The 18,307-nt window shown below is 41.7% G+C and overlaps 1 protein-coding gene across 1 annotated transcript in view; it reads left to right on the top strand.

Annotated features, from left to right (window-relative positions):
• PLEKHM3 (pleckstrin homology domain containing M3) overlaps nucleotides 245-18,307 on the top strand; it is a 213,784-nt gene continuing 195,721 nt past the window's right edge. Inside the window, 1 exon segment of the mRNA XM_005676438.3 lies at nucleotides 245-395. The gene's annotated coding sequence lies outside the window, so the exon portion shown is untranslated.

Genomic DNA, 18,307 nt, shown 5'->3' on the forward strand with positions numbered 1-18,307 from the left:
TGCAAACATCCATTTGGGCGTTGAGAAGAGCAGAGAGGAGACTGAGGCACATAGCACTGTTTTCAACAAGTGTGTGATGAAGACTGTGAGAAAACAAAGAGGTAAGAAGGCCAGGAGGGTGTGGTTGGCCATACTGGGCGCTGGGTCCCTAGGGCAGGGAAGACGAATCCTTGCGGCCTGGAACCTTGTGTGTCGGAGTCTCGCTTCCCGGGCTGCTGGAAGGAAGCATTTAAGTGTGGGACCGCAAGAAGCGCTTGTAAACAGAGAGCCGGGCCGGAGTGGTCGCTGGCCAAATGGGCTGTCACCGTGAGGAGGGCGGGCTGCCGAAACCTAGCCCCAGCCTGGAGTAGGTTGCAGGCCCTGCAGGTGAAGGGAGAGAAGCAGTCGGTGGCCAGGTGAGCATCTGTCTGCTTCTTTGCCGCCTGGCTGGCCACTGGGGGAAGGGTGTGGGGATGACAGCATTGTAAATATCCGAGAAGCTCCCTAGGGTAGCGGTGATTTTGCTATTTCTTTCATCCTCTGGAATGAAAATTGCACAATAATGCAGTGGATAATAGTTGAGAGGAGATTATATCATGCATTGTCTGTTTATTTTTATGAATCAGGTATATAAGTAGAAAGCAGTTGAAATAGCTGATCCTGTTCTGTGCGTTTTTTTTCGGTCCTCCCCTCCTGGGTCCTAGAAACGAGGCCTCAGCAGAGCTTTTAATTCGCATCTAACTAGGGCTCCCAGATTACAACGATTGTTCCTTCTGTTGACCTTGCTCGTTTTTAATATGTAGTAAATGCCGCTGTGTGACTGATGACAAGCATGATTTGGTCTTCTGTAAAAGGATTACTAAGCTAAAAGATTGAGATCCGGAAATTTTAGACCCACTCCTCAAATAAAGTAAGTTACTACTGAGATATACAAATGAATGACAAATAAAGACTGATCTAGACTTATAGCTTGCAAAGCAAAACAGATTTGAATTTACCAGGTTAAACCGAGATTGAATTATGCTGTTGTAAACTTATTTGGAAGTTTTCTTTATTCTTGGAAAATAGAAATATCTAGGCTTTTTTCCTGTAATATATTAATTCCAGTTGTCATAGTCAATTGCAATTTGTATTCATTCATAAGATACTTTGGCACACCTTTAAGATACAAGGCAATTTCTATTTCGTTAGCTTCAAAAAAAATGCTTTAATCAAAACTGGGCTGAAAGATCAGTAGACATGCAGTCCTTCTGGGTAATATAGTCTCACTTTTAGTTACTAGAAGAATATTAGAGTAAATTGCACATAAAACAGTGTTTTAAAGTCATGCACATCAAGGAAATAATATTAATGACTGATGAGTTTGCCTTTACAGTGAGTATTTTCACAATGTAATGGTTCATAGCAAGAACTATAAAGCCAGTCTGGGTTTGAATTCCTGCTTGGTCACTTCCTATTGTGTAACCTTGAGCAGTTTATTTGTTGTGTTTCTTAATCTTTGGTATGGGAATGACAGTACTGATCTCAGGGTTATTATGAGGATTAAATGAGTTATTTTTAAAGTTCTTAGAACAGCACCTGTAGAAATTGCAATATACATGTTTGTTAATAAATACATAAGGATATAGCAATGTTAAAAGTAAATGGTGATTGCCAGGAGCTGGGGGAGGGTTGAAATGGACAGTTGTTAAATGGGTATAGTTTCAGTTTTGCAAAATGAAGAGTTCTAGAGATTAGTTGCACAACAAGGTAAATATACTTAACAGTCAGGAACTGTACCCTTAAAAATAGGATAGTAACTTTCATATTGTCACTTTCCCCACAATTAAATCTTTATCAGCAGTGTTAGCAAAGTTATATACAGTCATCCCTCAATACACAAAGGGGCTTAGTTCCAAGACCTCTCAGATACCAAAATTCAAGAATTCTCAAGACCTTTATATAAAATGGTATAGTGCCTTGCACTTAACCTACACACATCCTCTGGTGTAATTTAAATCATTTTTAGATTACTTATGAAAGTGTTAGTCGCTCAGTTGTGTCTAACTCTGTGATCCCATGGACTGTAGCCTGCCAGACTCTTCGGTACTATAAGATCACTGGTAGTACCTAATATAATGTATATTCTATGTAAATAGCTGTAATTTCAATGAAAATACTTTGTAAATAGTTGCCTTTTTTTTTTAAGTTGCTAAGTCGTATATTACTCTTTGCTACCCCATAGGCTGAAACCCACCAGGCTCCTCTGTCCATGGGATTTCTCAGGCAAGAATACTGGAGTGGGTTGCCATTTCCTCCTCCAGGGGCTCTTCCTGACCCAGGGATCAAACCTGCGTCTCCTGTATTAGCCGGCAGATTCTTTACCACTGAGCCATTAGGGAATCTGCAGATAGTTGTCTGTTGCTCAGCAAATTCAAGTTTTGCTTCTGGAACTTTCTGGAGTTTTCCTCCCAGATATTTTCAATCTGTGATTGGTTGAATTTGTGGATGTGGAAGCCAAAGGTACGGAGGACCCACTGTGTTCAGAATCTTTATTAGCACTTAGCAGGCCCTGTCCACAGCTATCTTTGCTATTGTGAAAATGCACCTTCTGGCAGTCATCAGTAAGATTCACTTATTTGGTAAATTCATGCAATTAAGACATCACAAAGAGAACAAACAAATGATTCGAAGCAACACCTAAGATGTTGTGGCCCACACAATTCTGAAAATGCCCCTCCCCTGGGATTGCATGCTCTAATCCCTAGAACCTGTTGCAGTGATGAAGTGTCACTTCCTTGATCATATTATGTTACATGGCACAGTTGAATATAAAATAGGAGAATGAGCTGGTGGGCCAAATCTAATCAAAGTGAAGTGAAGTCACTCAGTCCTGTGTGACTCTTTGCAACCCTGTGGACTGTAGCCTACCAGGCTCCTCTGTCCATGGGATTTCCCAGGCAAGAATACTGGAATGGGGTGCCATTTCCTTCTCCAGGGGATCTTCCCGACCCAGGGATGAAACCCAGGTCTCCCGCATTATAGGCAGACGCTTTACCGTCTGAGCCACCAGGGAAGTCAAATCTAATCAAAGGGGCCTGTAAAAGAGGAGAGCTTTCTCCAGCTAGGGAAATCCGAGTGATCTGAAGCCTGAGAAGGACTAAATATGTTGTTGCTGTGTTGAAGGTGGAGGGAATGCTTGAGAAGGAGTAGGGGTGGCCTTGAGACAGTCAGTTCAGTTCAGTCACTCAGTTGTGTCCGACTCTTTGCGACCCCATGAATCGCAGCACGCCAGGCCTCCCTGTCCATCACCACTCCTGGAGTTCACTCAGACTCAAGTCCATCGAGTCAGGGATGCCATCCAGCCATCTCATCCTCTGTCGTCCCCTTTTCCTCCTGCCCCCAATCCCTCCCAGCATCAAGGTCTTTTCCAATGAGTCAACTCTTCACATGAGGTGGCCAAAGTACTGGAGTTTCAGCCTTAGCATCATTCCTTCCAAAGAAATCCCAGGGCTGATCTCCTTCAGAATGGACTGGTTGGATCTCCTTGCAGTCCAAGGGACTCTCAAGAGTCTTCTCCAACACCACAGATCAAAAGCATCAATTCTTCAGTGCTCAGCTTTCTTCACAGTCCAACTCTCACATCCATACATGACCACTGGAAAAACCGTAGCCTTGACTAGATGGACCTTTGTTGGCAAAGTAATGTCTCTGCTTTTGAACATGCTATCTAGGTTGGTCATAACTTTCCTTCCAAGGAGTAAGCGTCTTTTAATTTCATGGCTGCAATCACCATCTGCAGTGATTTTGGAGCCCCCCAAAATAAAGTCTGACACTGTTTCCACTGTTTCCCCATCTATTTCCCATGAAGTGAGGGGACCAGATGCCATGATCTTCGTTTTCTGAATGTTGAGCTTTAAGCCAACTTTTTCACCCTCCTCTTTCACTTTCATCAAGAGGCTTTTTAGTTCCTCTTCACTTTCTGCCATAAGGGTGGTGTCACCTGCATATCTGAGGTTATTGATATTTTTCCTGGCAATCTTGATTCTAGCTTGTGCTTCTTCCAGCCCAGCGTTTCTCATGATGTACTCAGCATATAAGTTAAATAAGCAGGGTGACAATATACAGCCTTGATGTGAGAAACTCAGGAGACCTGGAATTGCTGAGGGTGACCGAGCATGGAAACGGGGTACTCAGACTGAGGGCCTGCAAATGAATGAGCTCGTAACTGGTTTCTTTACCAGAGCCGTTGGTTAGGAACACAGCCTGGCCAGTGCATTGATTTCAGCCTTGTGAAGGAGAGCCTGAGCTGAGAACCCAGCCAGCCCCATCCAGACTCTGACCTTCAGAATTGTGAGGAAATGCGTGTTGTGTTAAGGTTCTAAGTTTGTGGGAATTTGCTACACCACAATAGAAGACCGTAAAGACAGGAACAGATTATCCATAGAAGAGAAAACTAAATGGCTAATAGTCATATGAAAGTGCATTCTCAAATAAAAAAGAAAAAAAAATGCTTTCTCTTTCCATTAATCAAATAAATTGAAGCAACAACCAGCTCTCAGATTTACATAGATTTTAAAAAATTCTAGCTCTTCACATCAGTTAGTGTGCAGTAGAGCAGACACTCTCAGATGCTGTGAGGGGTACACTGATGTTAAACCTTTCTGAAAAACTTTGAATGTCTGAAAAATCTCATGAATGTGTCTACTCCTCAGTCCGGTAGTTCCACTTCTAGCAGTCTGTCCAAGGGAACTTAGAAGAAATATTTAAAAAGTTAACATTCACAAGTGCTTAATATAGCTTTGGTTAGAAAAGTCAGGTATTGACAATAGTCTCAATGGCCAACAGGAGGGGAACAGTTTGAATTAATTATGGTATTGTCAAAAGATATGGTGTTATAGAGACTTTTAAAAGGATATTTATGAAGGCTTTTAACAGTATGGAAAGGTATTTACCAATTTTTGGTAAATAGGAGGAGATCGGTTAGAGAAATATATGTGTAGTAAGTGAAAAGTGTTAGTCACTCAGCTGTGTCCAACTTTTTGTGACCCTATGGACTGAAGCCTTCCAGGCTCCTCTGTCCATGGGATTCTCCAGGCAAGAATAGTGGAGTGGGTAGCCATTCCTTTCTCTAGGGTTCCCAACCCAGGGATCTGAGTCTCCCACATTGCAGGCAAATTCTTTACCATTTGAGCCACCAGGGAAGACCATAATAACTCTCAACTATGTTTAAAAAAGCAGAAAATATACCTATATAAGGAAAGAGGCTGAAAGGGCCAAAATGGAGCAGCACTTTTTTTTTTCCCATTGGAGGATGACTAGGCATAGTTTATTTCCCCTTGAACATTTTTATGTATTTTCAAAACATTTAACAGTAAGTATATAGTAGTTGTATATAACCATAATAGTTAACAAATATTATTTTAAATGCTGTTTAAAACTCTATGCTATGGGGCATACAATGACTCTAAGACCTTGTTCAGTCAAATAATGGAGAAAATAAAAGTTCATAAATAACTAAAACATGTGTGAGAAAGTGATGTTTTAAAGAAAGACAATGAGATAGGAAATGATAAATATGGTTGAGAAGGTTGAAAACAAGGTAGGGTAGCTTATTTGTCAATACAGATAATCAGTGTAAGGTTTATGGTAGAAGGATGGATGAGTATCATACTGAAATAATAGAATTAGGAAGCTTGTGGTTGAGTTTCCTTAAGTCTTTGTTTTCTCATAGATTGATGGATTTTAGGCTTTAGGCCATAGACTCAGGTTAATTATACAAGTGGAAAACAAAGAACTATGATGGCTATATAGCCATTAGCGAAACAAACAAACAAACAAAAAAAACCATTGCATGTTGTTACTAGGAAAACCAAACTAGGCTGGTAACATCTGCATTAAAAACCATATAAGGGTAATACTTCCTGAATATTTATCGAGTATTAAACAGACTGTATTCCAGTTTAATCTTGTGTGCAGCTTTCCTATGATACGTGAAGTCAAGTCATACATTTACATATTTAAGAAGCAGGCAGGTTGTAGGGTACTATTTTAATTACTGGTTTCAGAAAACCTGATTTTACTAGAAACCTGAAAAGGTTAGACCGGTTGGGTAGAATGTTTAGGATTCTCTGTCTCCGGACACTTTCCAGGAGCCCCAGACCACTGCCACTCCTCCTCCTTTTCCTACTATTCCTTTGATAGTTCGATATGCCCTCTCCTCCGCATCTGTAGGAAAGTCCTGGAAGTGTCTCTTGCCCCACTGGCTGTTAGCCAAATGCTGATTTTCTTCATGGGGCATGTTTACCCTTTAAAAGAAACCGTGTTGAGGAATATCTAACAAGGAATTGCTTTTTTTCTTTTTCCTTTTTCTTTTAGAGTGGATATAGTATTTGGTTCTTAAGTAGCTGAACCGTATTCTAGCTTGGAGTTTCTGGTGCAAGCTAAATAATTCAGAGAACTGGGTACTGAGTGAGAGTGTGGTAAGCATAACCACCAGCAGTGAATTCCATGCCTATGTTTGCTCTGCTTCACTGGCTACTGTAGGTTTTACCAGACAGCAATAAAAAGCCCACATCATTCACCTTCATATTGACAGTTGGGTAAGAAGTTTATTTGGTCCATGAGTGTAGTTAATGTTAGTGGCAACATGAGTTATGAGCAAAAAACCAAAGTCAAAATATAGAGGCCATTGTGTTGAGATGTCAGGCATGCTATTTTTCAGTAACATTTTTTTTGTTTTTCATACACTCATTAACTGTCAATTTGAGTTTTGTGTTTTAAATTTGATCCCCTGATTATATGTCACATTTATGAGTATGGAAGAGATTATTCACCTAGTTACCATGATTAGTGTAACCAATTTATAATTCAATGCAAACTGAAGCTGCCTTGGTCTGTATTATCCGTTTTACCTGTGGACATTTATCTAACTGCAAAATTGCTAAATATCCATTTCACTCCAAAGCCTACAGATGTGATTATAGATTTTCATAGCACAAGGAATGAGTATTATAGATTAGAAAACATTGGAAATGTAACCAACAGTTTTTATGCTCCAGGAAATTAGCTAAATGATCTTTTCTCATAAACTTTTCCAGAACAACTTCTCTTCCACCCTCAGGGATTCATTGGTTTGTTAATTAGACAAGTAAGAATTGAGCATTTGTTTTATACCTTGACACATACCTCTTATACTTGGAGCCAGAGATACAATCTTGAAGGAAACAGGCACAATCTTGCCTTCGTGAAGGTTGCCATCTAGCAGGGGAGACAGACAAGTAAACAGGCTATTTTTACAGAGTGAAAAGCATTATAATTGAGAAACTATGTGTGCTGTGGTACCTCACAAGAGGGATGTCCAGAATGGACATGGGAGGTCAGGGAAGAAGTGGTACCTCAGCAAAGACCTGAAGGCTGAATGAGAACTAGCTAAGTTCTGTGCCTGTGTGTGGCAGGGTGGTGGTGGGGGTACAGGATAAGAGATGATGAAGATTTAAGAGGTAACCCTAGAAAAATAAGTGGATCGGAGCTCTTATAGGCAGTGTTAAGGAATAGTAAGATTTATCCAGAAAATAACAGAGTTTTATCAATATTTTTAGAAAGCCCTCTCTGACTGCAGTGTAGTGAATGGATTAGTGGAAGGAAAAAAATAAAGGGAGGAAACTGGCTGGTGTCTGAACTAAGGTTGTAAAGAAGGAGAGAAAGGGATAAAGTTGGCAGATCTCAGAGAAGTAGAATTAACATGACTTGCTGTTCAGAGTGATTTTTGGGGGAGGGAGCCAGTAGGGTCAAGGATGATGATATTCTTCACTCTGTGGAGAATGCCAAGAGGAGGGCAGGCAGAGGGTTAGATGAGGAGTTCGGTTTTGTGCATGTTAGGAGTTAGGGGATGTCTGAAAGGCAGTGGCATGTGTGAGTCTTGAGCTCAGGAGAATAATACTTCTCATCTCCACGTGGACTTCTACTGAAAGCCACAAGGATGGAGAAGATCACCCAGTGGAAAAGGAACTAAATAAGAGGGTTATGAGGAAAATAGGGGAGCACCTACATTACGATATGGGCATTTTGTTGTTCAGTCACTCAGTCATGTCCAACTCTTTGAGACCCCATGGACTGCAATACACTAGGCTCCCCTGTCCTTCACTATCTGCCAGAGTTTGCTCAGATTCATGTCCATTGAGTTGGTGAGGCTATCTGCCGCCTCCTTTTCCTTTTGCCTTCAATCTTTAACAGCCTCAGGGTCTTTTCAAATGAGTTGGCTTTTCGAATTAGTTGGTCAAAGTATTGGCACTTCAGCTTCAGCATGAGTTCTTCTAATGAATATTCAGGGTTGGTTTCCTTTTAGGATTGACTGGTTTGATCTCCTTGCTGTCCAAGGGACTCTCAAGAGTCTTCCCCAACACCACAGTTCAAAAGCATCAATTCTTTGGTGCTCAGCCTTCTCTATGGTCCAGCTCTACGTCCATACATGACCACTGGAAAGACCATAGCTTTGACTGTACAGACCTTTGTCAGCAAAGTGATGAGGGCACAGGAAAGGGAGCTCATACAAGGGACTGAAAGGCGCATACAGAGATAAAGGAGAAGTGCTGGAAGAGACCGTGTTAATGCATTCAAGAGAGCGATGTAAAGAGTGAGTATTCAATAGTTCAGTACTACTGAGAGGTCAGGCAGTTGTGGACTGAAAAGTCTCCCGGGTTTGGCAATAAGAAGATTGCTGCTGACCTCTGCCTGTGCAGTTTCACCTGAGGCAGAATCAGAGTGCTTCCACATGGTGAGAAGTAGAGTCAGAGAGAATTAAAAAAAAAAAAATTTTTTTCTTTAAGGAACTTGGAAGAGGAGAAGGGACAAAGTGTCCAAGCTGCAAAGGAACTTGGGGGACAAGGGAAGATGTTACTTGTTCATTATTGCTTCTTTGAGAAGAAATATTCCTTTTGAATCACCCTGAATCTAGTCCTAGTGAATCCTTCCACTCTAAGACCACCAGAAAGCACAGAAACTAATGCTGCCTGAATAGTGCAGGAGGAACCCTTGAGTAAATTAAAACCTTGTCTCAGAGCTTCCAAAACTGATTGCTGTCACCACTCTCTCCACTAGTTTGTTGGTTTGTAATGGGAGAGATCAAAAAGACTGTGGTGACCTTTTCCCTGGTACCATCCAGACGACACCTGTCAGTGTCCTGTACCCTGCTACTGAGTTCTCAAAGCACTTGCATTACGTCATTTGATTTGCACTCCAAAACAGTCTTTGGAGGAGGTAGGACAGGAATCCTTATTTGACCTACATTGAAAGAACTAGAATTCAGGTTCAAATGACTTGACAAGTAGTAGTGGTGCATGGACGCTTCAAACTCAGGTCTTCTAATTCCAGACCTTGTGGTCCAAAAGTAATTACCCGTCGCTAAAAGTTCAGATATCATATCTATATTTTCACTGTAGTGGGGTCATATGAAACCTGGGCATGTCATCCTAAGAAACAAGACTGAAAGTTGTGGGTCAACTTTGTTATTTTGTTTGAATCCCATATATACTGGTATTTGTCCCTCTATTGACCTGACGGCCCCCCCCCCAAAAAAAGTTTAGTTAGTTTATTTGGATGTGCCTTAATAGCTGAAGCATGTTTGAATTACCTATAGTCACATCTAACTTGAAAATATTCCTTTCAGTTCTTTTGACAGAAATACTTATTTGCAGGGTTAGTTTTTTTTTTTTTTTTAAAGCAAACATTTTTACAAGTGTTTCTATTTATTGGCTAAATGAAAAATGATGTCTTTGGTAAACATTAGTGAAAGGTTAGGGCAATTAGGACTATGTAAACATTTTGAAAGCACTTGTTTGGCCAAAATGGAGTCACAGTTATTATACCCTTGCAGACATTCCAAGCAGTATGTCCAAGGTCACTTCAGAGAATTGAGGTTAGCTAGTTAGAACAGCCTTTTATTCTGTTTGTTCAGGCACCTCTCATTCACCATTCCCTTAGAGAATTTACAGTGACACAGAAATAGTACAGAGGTGATTTTTTTTTTTTTTGTCAATTAAGTGTATTTAGCAGTTAACTTTCTGAGTTGTGGGATACACAAATAGAAAGATTTTAAAATAATTATTAAAGTTCTTACTGTTTGAAATTAACATTCAAAGTACCTTACGTGTAAAATTCTAGCTGTGTTATCTCAAGGTTATTAGTTTGCTGTTGTCCTGCTGGCTGGTATGTGCATTTTAGAGGCTGGTTTCCACTCACTTACTGGCCATATTAGCTTGGACAAGGTATTACTGCATTTCTTTAAATCTCAAGTCCCTTATCTGTAAAGTGGTAATAATAATAATAGCAGCAACTCTTCGATAGGGTTGCTGGGAGGATTTAACAGCATAATGAAGATACAAGGCTTCACATAATCACTTTAGTAAGTGCTCAATAGCACTTTTTTCCAGTAGTCATGTGTGGATGTGAGAGTTGAACCATCAAGAAAGCTGAGCACTGAATAATTGATGCTTTTAAACTGTGGTGTTGGAGAAGACTCTTGAGAGTCCTTTGCACTGCAAGGAGATGCAACCAGTCCATCCTAAAGGAAATCAGTCCTGAATATTCACTGGGAGGACTGATGCTGAAGCTGAAGCTTCAATACTTTGGCCACCTAATGAGAAGAACTGACTCATTGGAAAAGACCCTGATGCTGGGAAAGATTGAAGGCAAGAGGAGAAGGGGATGACAGAGGATGAGATGGTTGGATGGCATCACCGACTCCAGGGACATGAGTTTGAGTAAACTCCGGGAGTTGGCGATGGACAGGGAGGCCTAACATGCTGCAGTCCATGGGGTCACAAAGACTCGGACACAACTGAGTGACTGAACGGAAGTGAACTGAAGTGCTCGGTAAATGTTACAATGACTTAAATCTTGGGTTTGGCATAGGAGCTGTAAGAACTCTGTGTAGTTTTTTAAACTTTTCGTTAAATACACCCTTCCACATTTAACTTATATCCATCTACACTGAAGGAGTCCTCTGCAGGGCATTTTTGAAGACTTTAGTAGTAGTAATTTCCGATGCTGGGGAACTATTTGAATCCCAACTACCGTAAGCGTATCATCCTAATGTCAGATCAAAACAGAGAAATAGGACAATCAGAGCTTCAGAATTCAACTTCGGAGGGTTTTTGCATTGCAGACTTGTTTCGTAAAAATCCGTTTCATACTAATGATAATAGTCTATGCATGCATGCGTGCTCAGTCATATCAGACTCTTTGTGACCCAGTGGACTGTAGCCTGCCAGGCTCCTCTGTCCATGGGATTCTCGAAGCAAGAATACTGAAGCGGGGTGCCATGCTATCCTCCAGGGCATCTTCCCAACCCAGGGATCGAACCAAGGTCTCTGTGTCAGCAGGTGAATTCTTTAGCCACCTGGGAAGCCCAATGGTCCATAATAAAAGGAATTTAAACCAAGATTTAGAGGTGAAAATGTAGTTTTTAGTGTTCTTCTTTTTCGTACTTTGTAAACTTTTCCTCTATCTATATGATGGACAGAGAATTTTTTGGCCTATGTGTTGTACTTTAGTAAAATAGCAAAGACTTGTCTTCTTATTTTTACCTTGCCTTGTCCTTATCTTTGAGGGTCAAAGACAATGTTTTGTCTGCTTTTGGCAGCCTCATTTGTTTCCTGAGAGAATTGGTAAGAGGCTGCTTGGTAGCCAGCCAAGGTCATTGTCAAAAATTGTGTCCAAAAGGGAGGGAGAAGTTGTGGAAGCAGCCCATCATCACTGGGTACCTCCATCCTTTCAAATAAGAAGTGAGTCACCTTCTGCTTAGACCTTATTGTGGGTCTAGTACTCTCTGGGTGCCATTTAACAAAGATCTGGGCTCATATTTAAGCAGGTTCAAGTGTACCGAGGCAAGAAAAAAAATCAAATAATTACTTCTCATGTACATTCACCCTAAATGCCCAGAGGAACCAGTTCTGTGAATACGTGCTCACACGTAAGCTGGTTGTTGCTTTGAAGGTTAAAGTGGTGAGTATTCTCTCTTCTGCCAACCAGCTGTGGTGACCTAAGAAATTAAGTCAACAGGAAGTGAGGCATGGGTTCATTTCTCATGACATCTCAGCCACCCAGCAGAGGCTTCTCTTGGCCAGGGATGTTCCCATGGGTCGTAGAGACTTGGGCAGCTTGTGAGGAAGCATTCTGCAGGCCTGCCTCCCGTTTGTGCAGTGGTGAGTTCACGGTGAGCTCACCCTTTGGTGAGACCCTTCAAGATATTCCAGTAAGTTGACAGCTTCATGCCAGAAGCATGAATGATGCCAGAAGCATCATTTCTAGAGCAGCTCTGATTAGTTTCGTTTGTACATTTGTTTCCTCTGTCTTTGGTTTCTTTCGGCTGAAGTCCTCTCTGTGTACATGTTATTCTGTGATTTAATTGTGCTTTGTCACTTAAGACCTTTTATTGTCCCTTGATTTGTGATAATTCTTATTTATGTCCTTGTAACACCTTTTGAATACTTCTGTTAGAGTGCTTTATGTACTTGGTTTTGTTGTGTTTCCCCACAAGCTTTTTGAGAGCAGAAGCTGTGTTTTGTGACCGTAGTATCATCTAACATAGTGTTTGGATACTTGGCCCATCCTCTGTGAGTGCTTGTTGAATATAAATGTTTGTGTGTTTAGGAATCTACTAGCTTCTAATAGGAATAGTAAATGTTTTAGATGTTACAAAAATTTCACATATATTGTCTGCATTTGTGCATTACAGCTCTCTAATGGAGAGATGCTTTGAGGGATACAGGCATTGGCAGGATTTCCACTTTGCAGATAAGAAGGGCAAAGAAGTCCTGAGTCAGCCTGACTTACCGGAGGTCATTCAGCTTAGAAGGCAGTGCTGAGCCATCAGCCCTCTCCTGGTGTCAGAAATGTGTGTTTTTCTTGTTGCTACACCTCTGTCCCATCAAACAAACTCAAAACTGGGTGGCTCATGGCTTGAATTCAGCTTACTTAGTCCTTGTTTATGGTCCTTCTAGCATCAGGGTCCCTGAGTGATTTAAGGTGATTTAAAAGTTAACTTGTACTCAGTAATTAGACAGGGATTGCAGGAACTTCTTTTTCTTTCCCATGGGGCCTTCGACTGACAATAGATGAGTTATTTTGGTCTCTTTCATCATCTCTAAAAAATAATCCTGCTTCTCTACTTACCTCTCTTTGTTGAGATTACTACAAAATTTTATCAAGAAACTTATCAAGTGCTTTATAAACCACGCACTAAACCATGCGCATGAAGACAGTTACTCTTAATAAAGTCAAATAGTTGTATGAGCTGATGACATCTTTAAATCTAAAGAGGCTAATCTGGAAAGCTACTTCCCTAGCTTTTAGGGTGTCTTGCATAGCTGGGTCTCAGTTGATGTCCTTGGAGGGGCCATTGCCTTCGTTGCGGACATTTCATGTTAGCTGGTTTAGCTAAGACGCCACCTCCATGTTGCAGTTGTTGTGCAGTTGCTAAGTCATGTTCGTCTCTTTGCGACCCCGTGGACTGCAGCACCCCAGGCTCTTCTGTCATCCACTGTCTCTTGGAGTTTGTTCAAAGTCATGTCCACTAAGTTGGTGATGCCATCCAACCATCTCATCCTCCTTGTTCTAGTCAGTTATTCCTTGCTGCAGTTGGAGGCTGCTGCTAGCGCGTATGGTTTTTATGATGGAACTTGTCACTTTGTTCACCCCAGTCCTAGGATGAAGATAATTTGAGTGGTTCCTTTGTGTGTTTTTCAATCACTATTTCCTGCCATGGAGGTAAAGGGAAATGAAAACCATTGAGTCTGCCTGCATTTTTAGACACTTAAGTAACTGAAGTTTGTGTCTGTTTTGTTGCTAAAACCAGGACATTTTGGTTTTATGAAAATGGGCTTCTGAATCAGAAGCCTTAGCTTTCCAATCCAGTGGTTGACATCGGGGCATAATAACATTACTGCCTTCAAGAGCAGAGCAGTTGGAAATTTGAGATGCCATACTTATATTTTGTTTGCTTTCTGGGAAAATACCTTGGGGTGTCACATGTCTCAGTGATTTTTGCAAGTGACAAACAGTAATCACAGAGATGGACTGAAAAATGCTTTAGGTTGATTGCCTGGGGATATTTCAAAGGGAACATGTCCTTCCTGGTATTAGAAAGAGCTTGAGCTCTGAGTCACTGGGAAATTTGACCAGCTGAACTATGGATTTGGAGTGGTTCTCAGAGTAATTCCTAAGTGTTGCATAGGTGCTTTTGTTTTCATAAAAGGTCTGAGTGAGGTCTTTGCTTCCTGACCCTTGCCATGTTATTTTTAAACCCACTTTTAATAGCTTGGAAGCTTTTTCTAACCAAGAAAAAAATGTAAAAGCTCAAGTCAGTGTTTTGGAAATCATGTCAGATTTTACTTAGATGAGCTTATGAATTCAAATATATTTTTGCCGGAAAACCAGAGTGCTGTTTATATGTATAGATGTCAGTACTTTGAAAACAGACTTCATTTAATTGTTCATTCAGCCAGTATTTACTGAGCACCCACTGTGTACTGGGCTTCTGAGGTGGCACAGTGGTAAAGAATCCACCAGCCAAGCAAGAGACATGGGTTCAGTCCCTGGGTCGGCAAGATACCCTGGAGTAGGAAATGGCAGCCCGCTCTAGTATTCTTGCCTGGAAAGTCCCAGGAACAGAGGAGTGTGGCAGGCTACAGTCATGGGCTGCAGAGAGCCAGACACGACTGAGTGACTGAACCCCCGCCCCCCTCCCCACACACATACACATTGTGTATTAGCCATAGTGTTAGGTCCAGTGAGGGTTGTAAACATGCGATGGGGTAGAATTGCTGTTCTCAAGTTGCTGTATGTCCAATAGGGTAGGCGTGTGACTGCAGGAAATTTACTTGGTATCTTTGCACCTCAGATTCCTCATCTGTAAAAATGGGACTAATGGTACCACTTTAAACATGGTGAAGCTTACAGATATAAAAGTACTAAGCAGTACTAAATGCTTGGCACAAAATATGCTTTTGATAGTTTATCATCATCCTCATTTCAGAAAGAACAGGCACTGTGCAATGTAAGCTGTGGGCATGGTACCAAAGATGTTCTATAGATGGTTGAAGAAAGAGCAGACCGTTTTAGGATCGGGAATCAAAGAAAGCTTGTGGAAGAGGTGGCAATTGAGCTTGAAGAGTGGCTGGAATTTCAGTAGGTAGAGGTAGGAGGTGATACCTCAGAGATAACTGTAAGCAAAGTGTTAGAGTTTGGAAAGCCTAAAATTTGAGCAGTAGTATTCCAGTTTGGAGGAAAAGAATATCTTACGAAAGCGAAGTGGAAAGTTGGAGAGCAAGCTAGTCCCAGACTGTGAAAGAGTTGTGCCATCATCAGTGGGAGCTGTACTGAAGGGTTGTATTTGCTTCTGTCTCGCCAGTAACTTAAACAGCACACAGCCCATCGTGAGCAGTCAGCAAGTAATCATTGAGTGAATCACTGAGTTGGCTTGAGACAAGTTGAACTTCATTTGGCCAGAAGATAAGTCAGGTAGAAATGTCTTACAAAAAGTTGGGAACATGGGGCCCAAGTCCCGTGAAGACCGAAGGTGGAAGTTTGGGAGGTGTGAACATGGAGGTGATTATTGAAGGGCAGTGTGGACAAACTGACCCGAGCGGCACACGTGGCCGTGGTCAGAGGAGAGAGCTGGGGTGAGGCCCTATTTGATGAGGAAACCAGTAAGGAAAGGCAGAAGGTGGAACCAAGAAGGGGAGGGTAGAAGGAGGAGGGAAACAGGGACTTCGGTGCCTGTGAACCCCGAGGAGGAAAGGCTTGAGGAGGGGCTGGTGACAGGCTCAGGGCAGGGCAGGGCTTTGCAGGAAGGGAGCTAGTCGTGGTGTAGTAAGGAGGTCCCTGGACTGGGTGGAAGAGAGTTCAGTCAAGAGGGGCCTGGTGCCAGGCCATAGGTCTTGCTGGACACAGCACACTCGAGCACATTTTTTTTTTTCAAGCTTATTTATTTATTGGTATTTGCTTTTTGAGTATATATCTAAACAGATTGTATGCCCAAACTGTATGTATAATCTGATTTTAATTAAATATTAGATTTTTAAAAAAATCTGTTTTCTCTGAGTTCTGAGGTCATGACTGATTTTCGTTTCTTTTCCACATCTGTCAGTATTTTCTAGGGTTTTTATGAGTGGTTATTACCTTCAGAACTGAGAAAAACACTATAAAATTATATTTTTAAACGGTATGTTCCTTATGTATTGCCCATCAATACACTTCTCATGTATTGAAACTTAGATAAATGTAGCCATTTAATTCCATCTGTGTTTCTACCTGTCCTTCTCCCCCGAAAGACCTCTGAACTCTTCTTCTGAGGTCCACACCAGCACCGTTTCCTTATCTGCTGCTCATGGCTTGCCTGTGCGCCATCAACATGCTTACATTCCACGTCTTTATAGCAGAGCTTAACCTCTTGTAGCCTGATCGCCCGGAAATACCCTTGCTAAGGTCAGATCCTTTTGTGGTGGAGCCTTTACATTATGTAACTTGCAGGAGATTTCTGGGCAGCTGTGGCCTTAACCGAAGTGAAGACCATGTGAGAGCCACATGTGCTGATCATTCTTATAATCGCCCTTGTTTCTCATATTTGAGGATGAATTGGCAGAAACCGTTTATCCTGGGTGTCTTTAGCATTGCATTTTTCTTCATAGTCCAGCTGCTTCTAAAACTACGTGGCCCCAGCTTCTTGAGCACTCATTACATTCTGAATACAAGCCATTTAGTCAAGTGGGAGGAAGTCCGCGTTTTTACCATCCAACTTGGGAGATGTGGCCTGTCTGTGTGGGCCGGACTGGTATTATTACTCATATCTGTTTCTGCTTCTGTGTGGGAGGACTGCTGTATTCATCCTGCTAATTAGCCTTGCCTAATGAGCATGTAAACAGCAGATTTCCTCGTTAGGAAATAGCAGTACACTGATACCGCATCCTGTTACATTTGGATGCCTGCATGGGATTCTTTGGGTTGAGTGTTTATGGCCACGCTTGACAAATGGACCTCAGTTTCTCTACCTGTCATGCTGGGGAAGTAATGCGTTTTACGGAAAGAGTATTCTTCATAAAAATAAGATGAAATGTCTGTAGACCATTGAGTTGGCTGAAAAGCAGGATGCTATAAATAGTTGGTTGCTGATGTTGCTGTTGCAGGGCTGACACGTCTTTCCAAGGAGAGAGCAGGGGCACATGGTTGTTTGGGTGAGGTCCAGTGGAGGGCTCCATAATTATACAGCTGTTTACATTTTTTAAAAAGATGTGTTGAAATCGAAACAGGTACCTAGTGAGTGATCCACATTCACTATCAAACTGAAGCAGTTTGATATTAGCAATGTTATTGGATGCAGATGGTTGAGTAAGGCGCCCAGAATGTAAGCGGTTTGCCAGAGGCCACCCAGCACATGTGTGGTTGAACCAGACTTAGAACTCAGTTCTGATTAGCTCCTGATTTCCAGTTTTGTGTAGAAGCAAACCAGACTGCTCCCCCACAGTGATTTTACTCAGTTCACTTTGTCAGAGGAAAGTACTCTCCCTACTTTGATCTGTCTGAAAGTGTTATTTTTAGTTAACTAATTTCAAAACCAGATGAGGCAAGCTAGTAAGAGGTGTTCACTTATAGAAACTAAACTTGGCCTTAGACCCTTGTATAGTGAACTTGAGGACTATACATCTTAGGGAAAAGAAAAATTCCAAGAGGAGGAAGGTTGGAACATGGAGCACCGAAGGTTGAAGACATAGAGATTATATAAGAGGGTCAGTAAGACATCACCTGCCTGCTGTCAAGTACTTGGAATGTAGAGTGGGATCAAGAGAGGACTGTTGAGCATTTAGTACGTTGTGGCAAACCCAGGGTGTTCTGAGAGCCTGAGCAATTTGGAACGTTCCCCAGCTTGGGCCAAAGCACGGAGAAATAAAACAGCAAAGTGAGTGTTAGCGGGGAACGACAGAATAAAGAGGTAGATAGGTCATGAAGGGGCGTGAACGTCCTGTAAAGGAATAACAATGCTTCCATGCAACATGTGTCTGTTTAGGGCTCTGTGTGTGTGTGTCAGGTGTGTCTCCAATGTACTTGGGAGACATGAGTGAACAAAATAAGTATCAATTCCTGCCCTTGAGGAGCTTTCACTTTAATGAGGAGGGAGAAACACTAGATATTAAGTAATAATTAAACTGAGTGGTACAGTAGAGGATGGTAGATGTACAAAGGATGCGGCCGTGTGACCACAGTTGACGTCAGCAGTAGTGAGTCATGTTGATAGTATCTACTCTTCTTATGATATGAGAGTGGCACCTTACCTCTCTGGTTTTTCTCCCCCAAA

Source organism: Capra hircus, chromosome 2 (assembly GCF_001704415.2).
Source record: "Capra hircus breed San Clemente chromosome 2, ASM170441v1, whole genome shotgun sequence".
Classification (NCBI taxonomy): Eukaryota; Metazoa; Chordata; class Mammalia; order Artiodactyla; family Bovidae; genus Capra; species Capra hircus.